Source organism: Vidua macroura, chromosome 3, assembly GCF_024509145.1.
Source record: "Vidua macroura isolate BioBank_ID:100142 chromosome 3, ASM2450914v1, whole genome shotgun sequence".
Lineage (NCBI taxonomy): Eukaryota > Metazoa > Chordata > Aves > Passeriformes > Viduidae > Vidua > Vidua macroura.
In genome coordinates this window covers 73,209,746-73,229,547 of record NC_071573.1, presented here as the reverse complement: position 1 = coordinate 73,229,547, position 19,802 = coordinate 73,209,746, and positions in this window count along the sequence as shown.

Below are 19,802 nucleotides of genomic sequence, written 5' to 3'. Positions count from 1 at the left end.
TTGTTAAGCAGCTCTGGAAGTCCTTAGGATGCTTCACCATGCCGATAAACTTGAAATGCAGAATGGCAAAACCCATAAGGCTTTTAGGTCCTGGCTTTTTTACACAGAGCTTGCGATGTCTAGGAGGTTGCCTGAGCCCTTCAGAGCTTTTTGGCACCGTGCCTCTCAGACTCTCAGACTGGAGGTTTTAGTAAGGCCATCAGCCCCACAGTGTGTGTACACTAGCAAGAAAGCTACAAGATCTTGGTAATTCAGTTACCAGACAATTCATGCCAGAAATGGGCACACCAGCCAACTGCTTCCAGGGCAGATTCATCATGTTGACTGACCCCAGAACAAATAAGCTGTGTGAACCTGTCCCAGCTTTTGACAATCAAAACTTTCAGATTCCCTGCTCTGGAAGCATTCTCGGCAATTGGTCCCAGACCTGCCAAACTTGGCAGCAGTAAATTGATTGCTCTGAAGCAGCCTGGCAAGACTAGAGGATTTGCCTTTGACTTGGCAAAATGTAGTCAAACCTGAGATGAGTCAATCAAAGCAATCAGACTCAGTGAAATGCCTTTCAGTGAAAATATTTCCCTCAGAAATATTGGGCCATCTGTACTCGAGTTAATAGAGCTGATTCTCACTAAGGTCATAAATATGTATTACATGCATGCTTCCCCTTAGCATTATACTCTAATCACAGTGGACGTTTTGGTAAATGTTAAGTCAGAGGTTTTTCAATGCACATAATATTTCACATTTTGACCAGCAATCTTTGTATTATGCTTCCTACATTTTTTTTTTCCCCATATAGGTAGGTTCTGTGTTATCTTCCTGAAATGGAGCATACACTGTACAGGTGTTTAGAACACTCTACATAACTTTTTCCACAGTGTCTAGTGTTTTCTTTACCCTGCCTGCACCTGAAAAGAGTAGCTGCCTTACAGACCAAAGTTATTCATGTTATAAGACAAACAGAGACAGTCCAGTTTGTGACTCATTATTTATATATGCATTATTTATATGTGACTCACTCTTCCTGGATACCTGAACTTCTTCCCGAACTGATGGCTCTTCCTGAACTATCATGGCATTAGAGCACAAGTAGTATGCATGTTTATCCTTCTCCTACTTGGGTGTGTTCATATAGCAGAAGGGCTCATCAGATCTGCTTAAAGTGCAGATTAGTCTGAAATAGGGAAGGTGGACCTTGTTTATAATAACCTGAAGTTATGGATAAAATTATTATGATCACTGGAAAAGAGGATTTGCACAGACCTATGATGCTGAAAGCCTCATCTGCTGCACTGACTTTCCTCTTTTGCATATGGCCAAAAATTCATCAGTTGTACCCTGATAACTTGATTTAATTCTCTTGCCCATGCCTCATTAAGATTCATAAAATCAGTATTTCTGAGACTATTTCTCATCAAAGCTTTTATTCAAACATACACTGAAATTTCTCTTTTGCATTCCATCATTCTTCTAAAATGTGAGAAAGCTGGGTTGTTTTGGCTGCTTGCTTGATTTTTTTTTTTTTTTTTTTTTTTTTTTTTTTTTTTTTTTTTTTTTTTTTTTTTTTACTCTTCTTTCAAATCACCTTTACATCTATTTCCTAGGTAAAAGGGGGTGGTGGAGTGGTGTGACCCTTTTCCACCACCTGCCTCTGATTCTAGGCGAGTAAACTTGCCAGGCTGTGGTGAAAGTAAGAGGCAGATCATCTTCCTAGTTGGGTAATGCCTTCCCCTAAGAATCAGGAGGTCTTGCATTTTCATCCTAGATCATACAGGTCACACTAGGAAACTTAGTATTCAGGGCATGTAGTTGGGTACACAATGAGTCTTTAACCATTAAAGTAATCCCTGATTAGGCTCATGATACCTAATGCCCTCCCAGGCTGTGCCAAGTAGTCTGGAGAAGGGCAAAATTTTTGAAGAGAGCTGAGAGTATTCCTGGTGTTCCTGCCAAACAGTGTGGATGAGGTGTGTGTGAGGGAAGAATGACAATTTTGTCATGCACATGTTAGTCCTAGTCTGCGGCGGGTATCTGCCACGACCTCAAGCAGTCGAGAATTGCCGGCTAGCACTGCCTGTGTGAGGCCGGGTGGCTGCCACGTGTGTGTGAACACCCCAGGGGTATGGCATCTGCCAACCTGGTAGTGCTGAGCGCTGCGGCGTGGGTAACGCAGCTTTGGTAGCTTCACATGCTGAGAGGAGACGAAGGGATGAGAGAAGGACACTTTGTTTTCAAGCCCAAAGAGTTTACTCCCCCATGCATGGTGGGATGCTCTCTGGACGGATGCAGTGACAAAATGCCGGAGAACAAAGGCTTGCAGCAGATTAAGTAGGGGGTGGGTGGACAGGGGTGGAAACCTGGCTCGCCCAATGGGGACAAACAAGATAGAGTTTAACAACCAATAACAGAGGTGGGTACAGAGTCCTGGGATGAATAGAAAGGCTAAGGTGGGGTGATTGATACAGAACTTTCATGAAGAAGCTGGGGGTGTTACAAGATTGACACTTAACAGGGAGTGACAAACCTTGACGGATGGGACTAAATAAGGAAAAAACAGGGAGAGGTGAGGAGATTGACAGCTAACTGTGGATCTGGGTGGCAGGAGCTTTTGGGGTAAACAGCTTAGAACAAACCACTATGAGGGGAAAAATAGGGGAGTACAAGGAGCAAACCTAACTAACATTAATAAAACATCTGACTAAATCAACCCAACGTACAACACTAGTCCATTATGTTCCCCAGCATAAACATAAACAAAGCATCTGTGAGCCATAGGAAAGTCGGTCAATTAAATGCTGAGGTAAACCTTTAAAAATACAGGTTTTAGTCTTTTTCACACATTTCTTGAAGACATTTATCACAAGATTAAAATCTAGCAGCCTGCTCTTTCTGGGTGACTGATACATGTTACTATATGTAAAGTAAAAACATTTTCATTATGTATCTAATATGTTCATCCTGGCATCCAGAACAAGCAAGAGAGAATATTTTTGATGGCACAAGATAAGTGAGAGTCGTATCTTCTTAAAATAGAGAAAAAGGAATTAAATATGCGTATAGATCCTTATTTAGCATGCATGTTTTTATGGAGAACATTTTAAGATATCTAACTTCTCTTATGAATCATGTAGGGATCTTTATGATTCCATCCCTGGGACCAATGCTTAAAAATTGGGTATTTAGATGTTTTAGCTCCTAAATACCCTTGGAAACTAAGCCAATGAGACTTAGCATTTTGAAATCCCCATTGCATAATAGTGAGATAGGAGAAGAAGAAAACTAAGTTTTAGTCAATCTGCCTAGGAATAAATCATAACCCTGAGGATATATTTTTACAATGGGAATTCATTGGGATTTTGAAGGGAATGACAGAGAAGTAGAATGCATCAAAGTATTTGAGAAACCTCAAAGGAAGCAAATAGAACTGGAATTATTCAGTGCGATTACATATATCCTAAAACTGTCTAAATAGACTGGTCTTAAAGCATACATTATGGCCCAGTGGAATAACTTGAAAGAAAACCAAGCTTCAATAATCGTCTTGCACATATAAAATTTGCATTTAAATAATGTTAATGAATTAAGTGTCAAAGTCATAAAAAGAATTTTAAAAATACTTATTGGTGAAAAAAGTGATGTTTTTAGAAGCATGTATATAAATGCCTGATAAGTTAAAAGAGTTGAACTTGCACATTTTTTCTAAGAAAAATATTAAATTCCTCTCTTCACTAGACCCTCCAATGCATTTACAAATTCCTGTTCTGGTTTGAGCTGAATTTTTCAGTTGCAGCAAGTTCTCGTTTTGAAGGAACAGGATTTCACAATTGGTGATTTAATCAATGGGCCAATGTCAGTTGTAGGAGATTTAAGTGCTAGGTCCTGTACTTGGGTCACAAGAACTGCATGCAACATTACAGGCTTGGACAAGAGTAGCTGGAAATCTGACTGGTGGAAAAGGAGTTGCAGGTTTTGGCTGAACCTGAGTCAGTATGTGATCAGGTGGCCAAGAAGGCCAATGGCTTCCTGGCTTGTGTCTGAAATAGTTTGGCCAGAAGGACCAGCACAGTGATTGTTCCCAGAATTGTGAGACTGCACATCAAATCTTGTGTTCAGTTTTGTGCCCCTAGAACAACACTGAGATTCCAGAGAGGGTGCAGAGAATGGCAACAAAGCTGGTGAAGAGTCTGGAGCACAAGTGTTACGAGGAGCAGCTGAGGGAGCTGGAGTTGTTTAGCCTGGAAAAAAAAAGGAAGTTCAGGAGAGACCCTATCACTCTCTACAACTGCCTGAAAGGAGGTTGTAGAGAGGTGGGAGTTGCTCTCTTCTGCCAAGTAAAAGTGATAAGAGATAAAGGTCTTAAGTTCCCCAGGGCAGGTTTAGATTGGATATTGGGATAAAAATGTCTTTCACTGATAGGGTTGTCAAGCATTGGAATGGGCTACTTAGGGAAGTGGTGGAGTCACCATCCCTGTAGGATTTTAAAAAACATGTAGATGTGTTAAAAAAAAAAAAATGGTTTAGTGGTGGGCTTGACAGTGTTAGTTTAATGGTTGGACTTGAGCACCATAAACTTTCTTTCCAAATTAAATGATTCTATGATTCTGCTTTTTGACACTGTCAAGAGAAGTCCTCTGGTTCATGTCGTTGCTTAACTGGAAAATTTCAGTTCTAAATACCAGTTAATGTGGAAACTTTCTTGTTGAGTTATCTGTCTGAAGATCAAAAGATGGACATCTCTGAAGTGTGTTTTTAAAATGATAGTAAAATCAAGATGTACTAAAATTAGTGCTATATTTTAGTAACATTTTTCTTTTGAGGCACTAGTGTTTCAAAATGTGTTTTAGCTTCCTTTGTGTACAGCCCTCATTGTATAGATAATATTAGAGACAAGTGAAAAGAAAAATGTACCTTTAACATCATGGAGATTTTATACAAAATTTGTTTCAGATGAGAAATGGTACTGTACTATTCTGTTTCAATACTTTCTGAATGAAATATGTCTTATTTCCCTTCAAAACCACTTATGTAATATGAAAAGTTAAATAAGAAATATTTAAATTGAGGTAATACTTAAAAGACTGAAGTGGTGTTTTTCAGACTTTTTATACCCCATGAAGTACTTCAGTCAAAATTTACAAGAAACATCTACCTACTTCGTTAAAGAAAACCTGTTGCATCCCAGGTTTGGGTTCAGATTAGGGGTTCTGATATGCGTTGGTTAGCTGGTTCTGTGTACCCCTGTGCACCCCCATGTTCCCCCCCGCGGTGGCTCACTCCGGGTCACTCACCATCGGAGCATCACCATACCAGTCCTGTAACCACTCCCCTGTCCACTCCTGAGAGTTCTGTGTCTGTTACCCCGTCCCTGCATTCCCGTTCGTCCCAGAGACCTGTATCCGCCCCTGTCGCATTCCTGTTGGTTGCCATGGCCCTCGTCACCACCACATAGCCTGCCCTCATTGGGTGAGGGGGGCTTCCGCCCGCGTCAGCCCGCTCCCTATAAAATTCCATGCGCCCTCAGCCCCAGGGCCATTTTGTCCATGCGGTGCTAGGGAGCAGCTGCGGTTCTCTATGGCAGCTCCACGCGACAATAAAAGCTCTCCAGCCAACTGCAAGGGCAGGGTGTGCCTCCTTTGCCTCTTCATCTCCTCCCAGCGCCGGCCACAGAGCGTGGCCAGGCCCACCCCGGTGCACAGAACTCAACAGCACCCAGGCCACGTGGCAGCCCCAGTCCCACCGAGGAACAGCGCCCTAGCTGGGCTCTCCAGAGCTGCCCGGGACCAGGGAAAACAACGCAATGCTGCAAAAACCACCCCCCAAAACCTAGTGCTGTATGTGTGCCACCATGTACGGTATAACCTCTATGATGTTATTTTTTTTATTTTCTTAAAAACCATAGTTTTGAGAGTTCACAGCAATAAGCTGTTATTTTTTTTCCATTCAATTTTTTTCCTTCCATGTCACAAGGAACCTATGGCTGGCTATATTTTCTTAAAAAAGAAAATACATTCAATGTTTTCATATGCTGCTTCGATGGAACATAAGCTCAGTAATATTATTGTAGTGCATTTTGCTATATTTTTTTTCATTCTCAATCATAGAAGAAAAAAAATTGGTAAAAGCCTGCATGAACTCCACTTTACCTCTTGAGTCTGTCTGTAGTGATTTCAAAATATATTAAGAGGAATCTGTCTGAAAAGATAATCTTTACATACTGATTATGTCAGTTGTCTGAAAAGTGCCTTGTGTATTAGATCAATATTACTAGTTATACATGTCTATGAACACACAGTGATGTAACTTACATTTATTTCTACAAATGGCGTCCAGAAAAAAGCTATTTTATTAATTGTAGCAAGTTGAATTTATCCCTGCAAGGCCGAGTAAATGAATAGCACAGATGCCCTTTGGCAAAGAGAATGATAAGTGGCTTCTATGGTCCCTCCAGTACAGATCCAACTGATAACAAGAAAAAGGTGGAAAACAAAATGAATCTAGCCCACGTATGTGCTAGGTTTTGACATGCTTTGTCTGTATGTCAATCAATATGAAAGACTGCACCTCAGAAGAAAAGAAAACTAACAGCTCTCAGGGATGCCACTTGAGGAGACTGTGGTCGTCATGTTTCATTTTTTTCCTATCTATACAATCAGTTGCAATGTAAAAAGGGGAAAGATAAGAGCTAGTAAGAAGGGAATTTTCAGTTCTATTGAAATTCTTATTATGTGTCTGGTACAAGAAAAACATCTATTACAGTTTTTCTATCCATTATTAAGATGTGGGCTTGGGAAAACAAAAAAATACTGTAATGAGTAGAGGCACTTAAGTTGTTAAACACTTTCTTGACACATAATATGTCTATTAGCCTAGATTTGTTTCTGTAGATAAAAGTCTTAAGGGGTAAAGACAAGGCAGATTATAGCTGGTCTGTAAAGGCAGGGAACTCCTATAAAATAATGTTTGGAGACGGATATTCATAATCAGAATCATGGAAATTATTTCTCTCTGTGACTTGACTCTAAGATTTTACAGAAAATCAATATCGTAATCAGAGGTTATCAGATTGAATGCTAAAATTCACACCTAATAAAATGTCTATTTTAAAAAGCAAAAAGAAGAGAAAACCGTACCTCAAACCCTTCTCTCTTAACATGCATTATTGTTTGGGTAATCATACATCTTCCTTAGCCAAGATGAGATGAGTATTGTTGAATTAGCTCAACTTGCTTAATTAAAAAAAAAAAAAAAGAAAAGAAAAAAAGAAACAAACCCAAACATCTACAACAAAAATACATAACACAAATTTAAGAGTTTTCACTTAAATTGTCAAATAATTGCAGAAAGCCTAGTCAGTCTAGTTAAACAAGCTTGTTAAACAAGCTACACACTTCTGTCTCAATGCACATATCACAATGTTTGAAATATTAGCTGTTCTGTGCATTAGATTGAAATGATATACATGAATTTGAACTTTGACAGGACTATGCTATGACAAGAAAGCACTCTGCAGAGAAGATACTAAAACCACATAATAGCTGTGCAAGTAATTATTTTCATATGCATTTGTGATGCTTTAAAACAGCAGAAAATTTTATTTTACTTGTAGATTTCTGAAGTACAGCTGATTAAAAGACTGAGCTGTAAGTATGAAATTGTATGCTGTCATTCCAACCCTTTGTACCAAGGCTCTGAGAGAACAAAGAACATGCAATACTCCAGTTGAAGGCATTAGTAAAGCCTAGCTAAGTTTTGGCATAAAATTGATTAAGCTCCTCTAACAACATTTATGCTATATAAAAAGGAACATAGACAAGTTTTGTATTAGAGGAGGTTTGAAAAAAATACAAGATATAAAAAAGACAAAATATGATGTTTTGGGTGAGTTCATTGACAGTTAAAAAATATCCTTACAACCTGAATCTATTTGAAGCTTCAAAATGCTAAACTATTCCACTCCTTCTGAAATAGAATAGCTCTGATTCATTTAGAAACTCACCTTTCTAATGTAATCTTTCTGTGAATTTTAGGAGTACTTACCTGTGTTTTCTCACAGTTATTTTCCCAGACACATACTGTGGTGACATTTACAGCAGACACTCACTGTAGAATCTGTTTAAAATTTTTGCATGAATCTTGAACCTGCTATTATTAGGAATATACCAGTATAGAACCATCCATTCCATGCCCATACACATGCATAATAAACCACACCAGTGCTCTACTAGGGTAGCTACTACTTATAATATGTTAATTCATTAATTTGTCTTTATGTTCTCCCATTTTGAACCAAAGTGAAATGCTACATTTGTAAATGACCCCTCTCTCTAGGAAGAATCAACTCTTGAAGGACATTACAGTGGTGACCATGGCTTGCTTTCTCCTCTGTGGCTTTGATTCTATTTTTCCAAAAGTAAAAGGTCTATTTTATAAAGTGCTGATGGTTAGAAATCATATTCTGTGTGCTTGAGGATTCATATATATTATTATATTTTCCTTTCTGCAAGATCCAAAATTTGTTACTAAATAGGAAAACAGATACCAACATTCAGCAAAAACTGCAAATCTCATTTTCTTCAGTCAGTGGCAAACAGTTCTTTACTGGAAAAAAAAAGTATATGCAAAGGATTGTGGTAACTTAGAATTATCTTCATTAATCATTAAAAAAAAATAGTTACAATGGTAATTTCTTGGTCATTCAGCCATTCATAATTGATCAGATAAGAAAAAAAGTAAAAGAAGTAAAAATATCACTTTTATCACTATCTTTTTAAAGGAAATTTCTCCTGAAGGACAAAAGATTTTTCTTTATATATGCACTTGTGTTTACTGTGAGGGTCTGCAGAGACCCTCTACCATATCTTACAAGAAAATTTGTGTTTAGAGCTCATTAAAACCATTCCTTGATGTTTAGATAGGGTCCTCTTGTGGATTCTGACAACTATTTCTTTGTCTTGAGCACAAAAAATCTGAACATATGAACCAAAAAGACCCACATGACGTTGTTCATACAGTACTCCTGTTAAATATTTAAGATCACCCTTGAAAAAAAAATCAATAATATTTTCCTAGCCACGCATTTCACAACTAAGTATGACATGAAAAAGATTCCTAGGATTTCTGGTTCCAGAAATTGTAATTTGACCTACATGAAAGAAAATAATTGTGGATGGGGCATAAATTGTCCATAATTCTTTGATGATATGTAACCAAAACAAACATGAACTGTTGCTTTTTGTGCTTCCTAAGTAACATGCCTGCAGCAATTGGAAAGTCAACATTTGTCAGTGGTCACAAACTGTTAGCAACAGCTAGAGTAGTTGAAATTATGCAATTTTCTTTGCTATTTATAAACAGTGTCATCACCTGTGTTATTTTTTTCTTTGTAATTTCATACCAATTACAAGAAATAATAAATTGATAGTAAGATAAGACATTACAAAGAACAAAGTAAGGTGAAGGTTATTCTGAGATAGGATATAAAGAATAAAACAAAAACCAAAAAACAGCAGAGCAATATAATGTTTTGGGAATAAATAAGGGGCTATTCTGAATCTAGAGATGCTAAAGTGATGAGTAAAATGCCAAACCACCTTCTTGGGTACTGAAGGAAGCCCACTCCAAATTGCTGCTATTGAAACCTGAAATATTACTGTGGTCTTTCTTCCAAATGCAAGAATTATTTCTGCTGACACAATAAAAAAGCATGATCCCAGCTGAACTGAAACTGGACATATAGGACAAATTGGTATTTTCACCTGAAGGATGTCTTCACAGTTTGAAACATATAGCAATGGGGAGTTATCATGTAATTGAGAGTCGAGAGACCACTATTATAACAGCAGCAGAACAGTCAACAGGGAAAAGTAAAATATCAGATTAAAAAGTCTGGTCATATTTGTAAGTTTCTTTTTCATTTTCCCATTAAAATATCAATATGTCTTACAATTGTGCTTGTTATCATAACCATACTAGAATTTACAACAAACCTTCCAACTGCAATATCTCCTGCAGTACATACTTCGTATTTACATTACTCATGGAAGATACTCTACTTCAGCTGAGTAGAATAAAGTAAAACAAATAGCTAGTTATTTCAGAAACCTGTATTAAAATTACAATATAATTTCCATATAGTATATTACTTTCTATCATTTTGGAGTTCTACTACATCAATTGTACATAAAGTATCTGTTAAATAATGACCTCCCTTTCTTTCTACATATTTTTTACTTTTTCACAAATGAAAGCTTAGTAAAAGGTAAACAAAAACAGGGTGTGCTGCATCATGCATTTTAAAATGTTTAAAAGCACTGACAGCTGGTGCAAGCATAAATGATGCTACAGAGAACAAATGAAGCAATAAAAATACTCATATTTTGATAGAAAAAGTTATATTTTCTAAATTTAATAAAACTGCATCAACTTTTCAACTTTCTTAACTTCTTTCAGGCATTTTCTATTTATTGTCTATTTTTTCTGAAGTAGTGACTAAGTAAAATTTGTCATTATTATAAAATTTTCTCTCACAAATACATTTAAAAATATTTTTAATATTTCTGTGTTTTTTTGGTTTTGTTTTTGTTATTTTTAATTTTTTATTTTTGAGCTTTATTGTAACAAAATAGTTGGTTTCATTCTCTGCTTCTGCCAAACACTGAGCAGCTGGACCTTCATTTCACTTTGCTGGTGTGATTTATGCATAATCTCTTTTGAACAAACAAAACTGTCTCACCCTTCTTGACTACCTGTCATTCCAAGGAGATAGGAAATCAAACATTTCTCAATTTTCTCTATTTATAAATGGTGAATCATTTACTTTTAATATTACATTATATTTCTGCATTTCATAAGGCAGACTGAATGAAAAAATCATTTTGGTTTAGTGAGTAATACAAATATTCAACTTAATGAATATACACAAAAGTTAGAATGTGTGTTTTACTGGAACAGATTGAAGTGTTTTGATGAGTATTTGACTGCCTTAAAGAGTATCCGTTTGGAAATTAAGCACTTTATGTTACTGACACCACATGCAGCTCAATTCTTGCGGGTAGATTTCCATAGGAATTTGATTTTTTAAGTTCTGTCTGTCAAGTCTCTCTTTTAAAAATATTTGTGTAAGATAATCTAGATATATCTAAGTTTCTGCAACTTATGTTTGTGTATTACTTCTTTTTCTAATACTGAAATTGCTAGTTTTACAAATGGACACAGCTCACAACAAACTTCCAAGGCTATAGATTAAAATGAGAGTGTTTGAGAGATTTATTTTCTTAAAATGACCATGTAATACAGCTTGGGGATTATTTTTACAGGCTTTTCTGTAACCACCTTTTTCTGTTTCAAGGCCGTTCTTTGTCCTGAGTGAGCTGCATATTGATATAAGAAATGAGCAATGTTAGCTTAGTCTGTGCTAATCACCCCAGTCTTTCAGTTGAGTCATTAAACATATGATTACAGTACTTTTCCTCTCTTTGAATTTCTAAGTTTTGTCCCACACATTCCAAAAACCCTTAGAAGAGAAAAGAAAGAAAAGCAATGCTTTTATCTTTCTGCTCACACTGAAATAACAATATGGAATTTGATTTCAATTAAATATTTAAAATCTTTTCTAAATATAAATGCAAACAATTATAGGACTGGAACTAAGTACCTTGAAATATGCCATTTGTTTTTAAATTATTTTGCTTATTAGATGTAGGTGAGAAACAGAATAACAAAATGCTTCAATAATATTCACGTAGTAGATAACATATTACTGTTATTAACCTCTTCACTTGATAACACTCAATGTAATAGGCAGGTATCTTAATGAAATATTGTTAAGAAAGATAGATCTAAAGTTGGAAACTGCGTAAGAACATACTGCAAAAACCAGTTTGAGAAATGTAAGATTATAAGGTACTTTGAATGTTAATAAAATGATGAAAAGTTTTTTAAAAGTGAAACAATATTTTTACATTTATTTCATTGTATAGGACAGATATAGATAAAGAAAGTAGTGTTGGAGGTTGTAATTGCTACAGTCCCTAAGAACCTGGGAAGTATGCAATGACTAAAGTCTTCTTCTGATAGAAGGATACTCTACTTATACAGTGTTTTAAAAGCAAATTGAGACAAATTTTCAAATGGCGTGTATGACAGTTCATGAAATATGACGTGAGTAACCGGAAAAAAATTCTTTGAAAAGGGTCACCCATTTTTACCAATTGTCAAATGTGAGATCTTTCACAACAAATTGCTGAAAATGTTGTATATTCACAGTAGCAATTAAAAACAAAAGGACATGTGTCTTGAACATATTGAATGCTGCACAATGAAAATTGCTTAGTCATAAGAGGTTCCAGCTGTCTCCTGCACAAATTGTAGCAATCTTCCTCTATTTTGAATCTCCTGTTATGAAATGAAATGATACGGCTCCTTCATCTACCAAATATATCTTAAAAAGTTGTGATGCTATAGTGTTTAGACTAGTTCAGAACACCCTGGGAGATAACCTGTAATAAGAACAGTGTTGAAATAATGTCCAGTAAATAAATCCTAAAGCTATACCTTGAGCAAAAAATTTTAAATTAATATATAAAATATTATTCTATTATCTGGTGCATGTAAGCAATGGTTATTTTCTACCAAATGAAGCAGAGGGTAGAGAAAAATATTGCAATATCATAAAACATATATAAATGCTTGAAATTTTGAAATAAGTCTACAAAATTAATTTTAATTTTCAGATTAGTTTTTCTTTGCCGACTTTTCAACTTTTAGAATGCTCTTTTATATAGGCATAACAATTGTGAAGAGTTGAGTGGAAGATACAAAGCATTTATAGCAGCTACTTCACCAAATTAAATCTGTGATTGTGATCACTCGTAACTGTGATAAATCTAATGATACTAAATAAGAAAGATAATGTGCCAGGAAAAAATATACATTATTTTTAAATGCATACTTAATTTCTGTTTATTTGACCTAATCATCTCATTGCATCTCAGACTGGGTTTTTTTGTCTTAATAAAGCATTGTGTTCTGATTCCTAACATTACCACTCCCAGACTGACAGCTTGTGAAAACACAGAGACCGAAAGAACAGCTCACTCAAGCAATTTCATACGATATTTTCTTTTCCCAGGGGAATGGTAACTTCAAACAGGAGCCAATTGATGAGCATGCCAGGATCTGCAGTGCAATGGAATCACACATTGAAGAAATCATTCAGCTGGAAATGATTCAGACTATGTTTCAACTATATATTTGATTTTGTCTGCAGTCAAAGCCTTACCACAGCTTTGTCATTACTAAAGAATAAACAGACACCATAAATAAATTTGATGAAATATAATATCAAGAAGAACATTAATTCAAAGGCTTGTAATTTGTATGGAAAAAAATATCAGATTTATGACTTATCTGAAACACTGGACTAAGGAAGTTAATCTACACAGAGAAGGGGAAATGTCTTTACCTTGAAATGAAACATAAAGTCTTTAGGACAAAAACTACATCTTCATTTTTGAAGACTATTATTTGGTGTAGTTAATTCAAAACCTCCTTATAACTGTATTATTTTGAAGATAGATTTTCGATTTACTTACCTGAGACTGAACCCAGTGATTTATGTTGCTAACTTTCTTGACTGAGGTAAGTGCTAAATTGGCCATCAGTCAGGATTAGATTGTGTCTTGGAACTGTCTTTTACTTGATCATTCAGGTAAATACTGTCAGTGTATTTAAATATTTCTCTGTTACTATGATAGAGAAGCAATTGTATGAATAGAATCATAGAACAATTTAGGTTGGAAAGGACCTGTAAGATACTCAAGTCCAACCATTAAAATAACTCTGCCAAGTGCACCATTAAACCATCTCTCTAAGCGACACATCTACACATCTTTTAAACACCTTCAGGGAATGTGACTCTACCTCTAGCCTAATATCTAATCTATACCTACTCTGGCACAACTTGAGGAAATTTCTTTTCATCCTACTAAAACCTTTTTGTACTGACTTTGTAGCCTATATTCCTTTGCCTGATATAAATCCCAGCCTACTTACACGCTGTTGTGGCACATTGTCAGCACCTTTATTTTTTTAGAGACAACTATGACATTGACAGGAAGTTTTGTCCTCATTCTTGAGGGTTGTTGCTCAGGGTTGTGGTTATGCTTCTTAACTTATACTTGTTAACAAATTACACACTGTATTCACCTTTGGCTTATTTACACTAAGGTACTAAGATTATGTAAACTTGTAAGATCATTTTTATTTTATCTTTATAGAGTGTGCTTTATTTTAGGATAAGAACCCTACAGTTGCAAAAGAAATAAACCAAATTTAAGGTAGGAATTTAGATAATAATATGCCCTTAAAATTTCTAAATCACAGCACAAGCAATAGGTCTGGCCATTTTACCATAGCAAAAAGACCAACTTAGACAATTGCAAACCCATAATAGAGAAAGTTGGCACCACAACACAATTTTCTTAAATTATTTGGAAATACACATAAAATCAAGCTAAAACATATTCAAGAACAAACAAGTCCAGACAAACTTGGCCAGTTCTGCAGTATGGTACGGTTAATTATTTTTTTAAAAACCTGAGGCTTGTTGCTAACACTTGGAAGCATGAACTTGCCTTGCCCACAATTTACTAAATGGAAATTGCTATTCAGCTTTTTCCTGTTAGGGACTTCTGTCATACTTTGCCATACTCTTTTTCTAACCATTAGATTTCTGAATAGAGAAAATTGCTGTCTATACTTGCCATTGCCTTTCACTGTGGGTGATTGTTGACCATTCCTTCAATATTTTTGCCAGTATTATAACCATAAGGCTGCATTGTCACTAATAGAATCAAAACATTTTTTAACACTTCTCAACAAATATTATCTAAGGTAATAGAAGAAACATCTATTCTTTCACAGAAATAAATTGTACCAGTGAAGTGGAAAAAAAGGGAAAAAAAAAAAAAGATGCTGCCTGCATCAGGTTAGGGGTTTTTTTTGATAAATTTCTTGGTTATAAATTACAATGTTGTATTGATTCCATCTTGTTTAATAGAATTTGCCAAATCATTTTGTATTTGCAATGATCTTTTTCTTTAGATCCCTTCTGAAATGGCTACAACAGAAATGTGTTGACATGAACTAATTACAAGTGACTTGTAAACCATAATGCTTACTTAATTTACATAATTTATCTTATCATATATGCAGATGAATAATTCCCTAAGAGACCCCTTAGTTTGTTAACTAGTGTGGAAAAATCACTAGAGGTTGCTTACTTATTTCCTTTCTCCTTCTCCTCTCCTCTAATAATTCTATGTAGATGTGGAGTAGAAGTCTCTGCAAAGTTCCTCATTTTTTTGCTTCTAACTGTTAATATATTACAACATATAATTCCTTGTGAACTCCTCTCATTTGAATTACATGTAAAATAATAATGATAATAGCATCTGGCTTTCCTATAGTATTTTTCATCAACAGATTTCAGAGAGTTTTGCAAAGAAACTAAAAACCTTTATTACTGTTAAAATAAACCTTTATTACTATTAAAATAAAGTACATGCAACTGGTGTTTTAAACAGAAAATAAAATAACCTGTTAAAAAAATAACCCTACTGCAGGGCACTTCCAATTTAAGACAATATTCCATGTGGAGAGAACAGCTTTCCCCAAAGTATTTACCTGTGTGCTCAACGAGTTATATATTCATTACTCACTGAAGAGAGAGACACATTCTATAATTTCTCTATGGGGTTTCAGATATTTTTATTCCCCGGAAAATATTCAGCATAAATTCAGCTTACAGCAAGCTACATAAAATTCTGTAGTTTACTTCTTGTGTTTCTAAGGTTTTTATGCTTTTATGAATATTTCTGTCAGCCTTTTTTCCTTCATAAAATTATTCAAGAAGTGGAAAACTGAATTTTATTTGTAAGTGTAGCAAATATCAGAAAGATGTTTTATTCAGGGACTTTTTTTGTATCATGTGTGTCTGCTACTATAAGCTTTATACCAGGAGATTTTCCAGTTTTGAGTCTCAAGGTCAAGATAACAGGGAAGAGTAACCTTAGGGATGTTGGGTAGGGATCTCCTTCAAGCCTGCCCCCCTGACTGAGAGGGGTAAATAAGGCATTTTACCAACAGTTACCAGAGCCTCCCATCTGCAGTCACTTTTCCTCATAGGAGTCTTGGTTTACTCAGAGAACTTCCAGAAGGGAAAAGATACCTTCATAAAAACAATCCAAGAAATTGCTCTACCGATGTCATGGTTTAATGCTCGCTTCACTCTGCAGTGGGCTGGGGGAGAGAATCAAAGGAGTAAAAGTGAGAAAACTTGGGAGTTGGAACAAAGATGGTTTAACAGGTAAAGCAAAAGCCACTCATACAAGCAAAGCAAAACAAGGATTTCATTTATCAGTTCCTATGGCCAGACAGGTGTTCAGCCATTTCCAGGAAAGCGGGGCTCCATCAACCAAGTTTAATGGTGATTTAGGAAAACAAATATCATCTTTGTGAATGTCCTCTCCTTCTTCTTCTCCCACCTTTATGCTAAATATGACAGCACATGGTAAGAATTATCCCTTGTGTCAGGTTGGATCATCTGTCTCAGCTATGCGCCTTCCAGAAAATGTTATTACAATGAAATTTTGCTTTAGTAGTTGGGCTACTTTACAGTATTGGGAGACAGAACTGGTCTCAAATTACATAGTTCTGATAAAGTTCTGTACATAATATCTTGTTTCTATAACTTGAGGTATGTTAGTAGATGTAAATAAAGAAATAGCTAAATTATTGGAAATTTGGCTTGCTAGAAGAGTTATAGAAAAAGAATATAGCAGGGAGAATTTTCTTATTTCTGGTTGTTGGTTTGGTTTTTTTAATAAATCTTAATCTTTTCGGACCTCTATTATATCCATACAACTTCTACCTAGTTTAAAGCAGTGTTTAAAAGTCTTCGTTATTTCATGTTGTCTGGAATATCTAGAGAGAAAACTTAAAATCTCATAGTAGAGTGTAAATTCCAAAGATTCATCTCTTATGTATTAGTAATTTAATTTTTTTTCAGAGTTCAGCTCGTTGGTTAATTTATTCTACCATGAACAAACTTAATGACTTTGTAGTTGGTGTCTCTGTCTTGGTCATCAGTGTAATTCAGCTGTAATATGTAGCCTAATTCATGTTCCTAGAGCCATGGAATATTTCCTTTGACTGGGAGCTTTAAATCCTGAAGATACTTGTCTGCATGTTGGTTAGCCCTGAATTATAGGTGTCAAAATCCATTTAATGCTTTTGTTATGTTTATCTTTTTCCGTATGTGGTCTCACATTGTGTAATTCAAATCTATTGTTCATGTTTGTGCTTCCAAATTTTGGTCTTGCCTTTATTTATTTAGCTCTTTACGATTATTTTTCTGTGTCTCTCTTTGTCTTTTAGAGCAGGTATGATTGTCCTGATGCAAATAATTTGCACATTGTTTAGTTCTGAATTTATGAATAGATAATCAGGTAATATAAATATAGTTTCAAGTAATCAATAACAACTTTGTGTTTTTAAGTGAAGACTAAAATCGTGACAAAAGCTTGTTATTTTGCAAACCATTTTTAACATTTAATTTCATATCAGTTTTCTAAATTTTGTTTGTGCTGCAGTCTCTGATGCTAGTACTTCCTTTGACAAATTAAGTAGGCTAGGATAAGATGGCTTTCAAACCTGAAGATTTAGTTTTGTTGTATGTCATATTTATACAAAATTACATAAATGTTAGCACATAAAAATGGTAGCATGCATGCTTAAAAATCAAGAGAGAAAAAAACCCCAGCTCATCCAACTAGGAGATGTCTTATGACAGCCACACTTCTCTAGGGAGATAAGAGAAAGGAAGAGAAGTATTAATGATCCACATTAGTCATGTCCAGCTCTTCTGGAGAAGGTATTCAGATTTCTTTAAAATTATGCACAGAAGTGGCATAAAGGAGGATGACACAGGTGACATCAATCTGAAGAACAACACATTTAGCTGTGTGGGATGTACAAAAGTGAAGAACAGTTGTTTGTTAGTACAGTTCATTCAATTGTAATACCTTCTGTGAAAACTCACTGTTAAGACTACATTTTCTTTCACCCCCTGTCTTAAGTTGTCATGGCATAATATTTTGTGAACAGGTCAAACCATCATATCTATCAACATCTGAAGTATTTATAAATCTAATAAAACTGAAACTCTCACATCACACTTTCAGAAATAGTTGCTTTAAGCTTAATCCAGATCAAAATATATTGTAGAGTTGCTGCATGATAGTATACTCTTTAATTTTACAACAATACATAAACTTAAAAGTTTAACCTTTATTGCTAAATTTGATTATGTAAACAGAAATTACACAAAAATCTCCATAAAGGTGAATACCTCCTGAGGCCTTGATGGATCTTAATGGGAAGTCCAGGATGAGATACCTTATTATGAAATTATATTCCACAGATAACTAATTAGATAGATAATTAGTTTATCTAATTTACATTTGCTTTTGTTTCTAAATTTTTGTACAGTAAAAGTTACAAGACAGATAAATTTTATTTTGCTAATTTTCATTGCAATAGATACGTTAAAACCCCAAGAGCCAGAAAAAATTCATGTGCAAGAAGTCTGTTAAGAGAAAGAAGATTCTTAATATTAGCAAAAATAAATTGACAGTACAGTGCACTGTACTGTGTTTTATTGGTAGTAAAGCATGAAAAAGTATGTTGTATTTGTCAATGTTAAAATCTGGAGAACTGTTGTATTTTTCAGTGTTATGTTGTCAATATCATTCCTTCAAAGACAAAGTAAACCTTAGTATCATTTAATCCATGCTACATGTTCATGCCACACAACAGGCCAGTGAGCTAAACCTTTAGTCATTGAAAGGTAGAAAGAACATATAAACTCTGGCATTTATCAGGTTTTCAAATTTATGTACTAAAAGGATTGTCATATGCTTCTAAAATCCTCTCTGATTTTTAGGTTATAAATTAATCTTGTTTGTTATAGCTCTTAATTTTCTAGCTTTGAGCACTGTAGCATTCATGACTTATTGATTTAGAAGTGATTATAATTTTCTAATATCAATAGCTGGGAGACAGTTTGACACAGATTCTCAGCCAGATTTCTTTTTTCAGACCAGATTTAATCTGGTTTATATTTCTGTAATTTGGATTTCAGTATATAACCTTCCTTCTTATCCTTTACACATTCTTATGGTATGTTACTCTTTTTTCTGAATTATTTCAGGTAGAAATCTGTTCTACTTTGACTATTTGACTACCAGTAATAGCTGTTCGTTTATTCACATTTCCATTTTGCAAGAATTATTTTCTTGACTTAAATGATAGGATCATATCCTAACAGTCTTTTAATTGCCTGCAACTCTTGGATCACTGGTTTTCTAACAAATATCTTTCTCAAAAGCTGGAATATAACTACATTGGTATTAAACCAACTTAGCTAAATGACTATGTCTGCAGGCCTTTATTTTTCAGCAGCTTTTCTAGGTTAGATTTTAAAAGCATTTGTAAAATTAAACCTACTCACTCTTCCCAGGAAAACACACTTTTTTTTCCCAGAGGTGTTCCTATCAAAATGTTCTCTAACAGCTTTAGTTAAAAACTGAATGACCATATAATACTGTCTCCCAGTAATTCTCAGAAGTGAAAATATCTATATTTTAATCCATTGGTGATTGAATCCACAAATGTAATCTTATTAAATTATTAAATGTTCTCTACCTTGTCTCACTATCAATTTAGCCATAGATTGCAAGGAC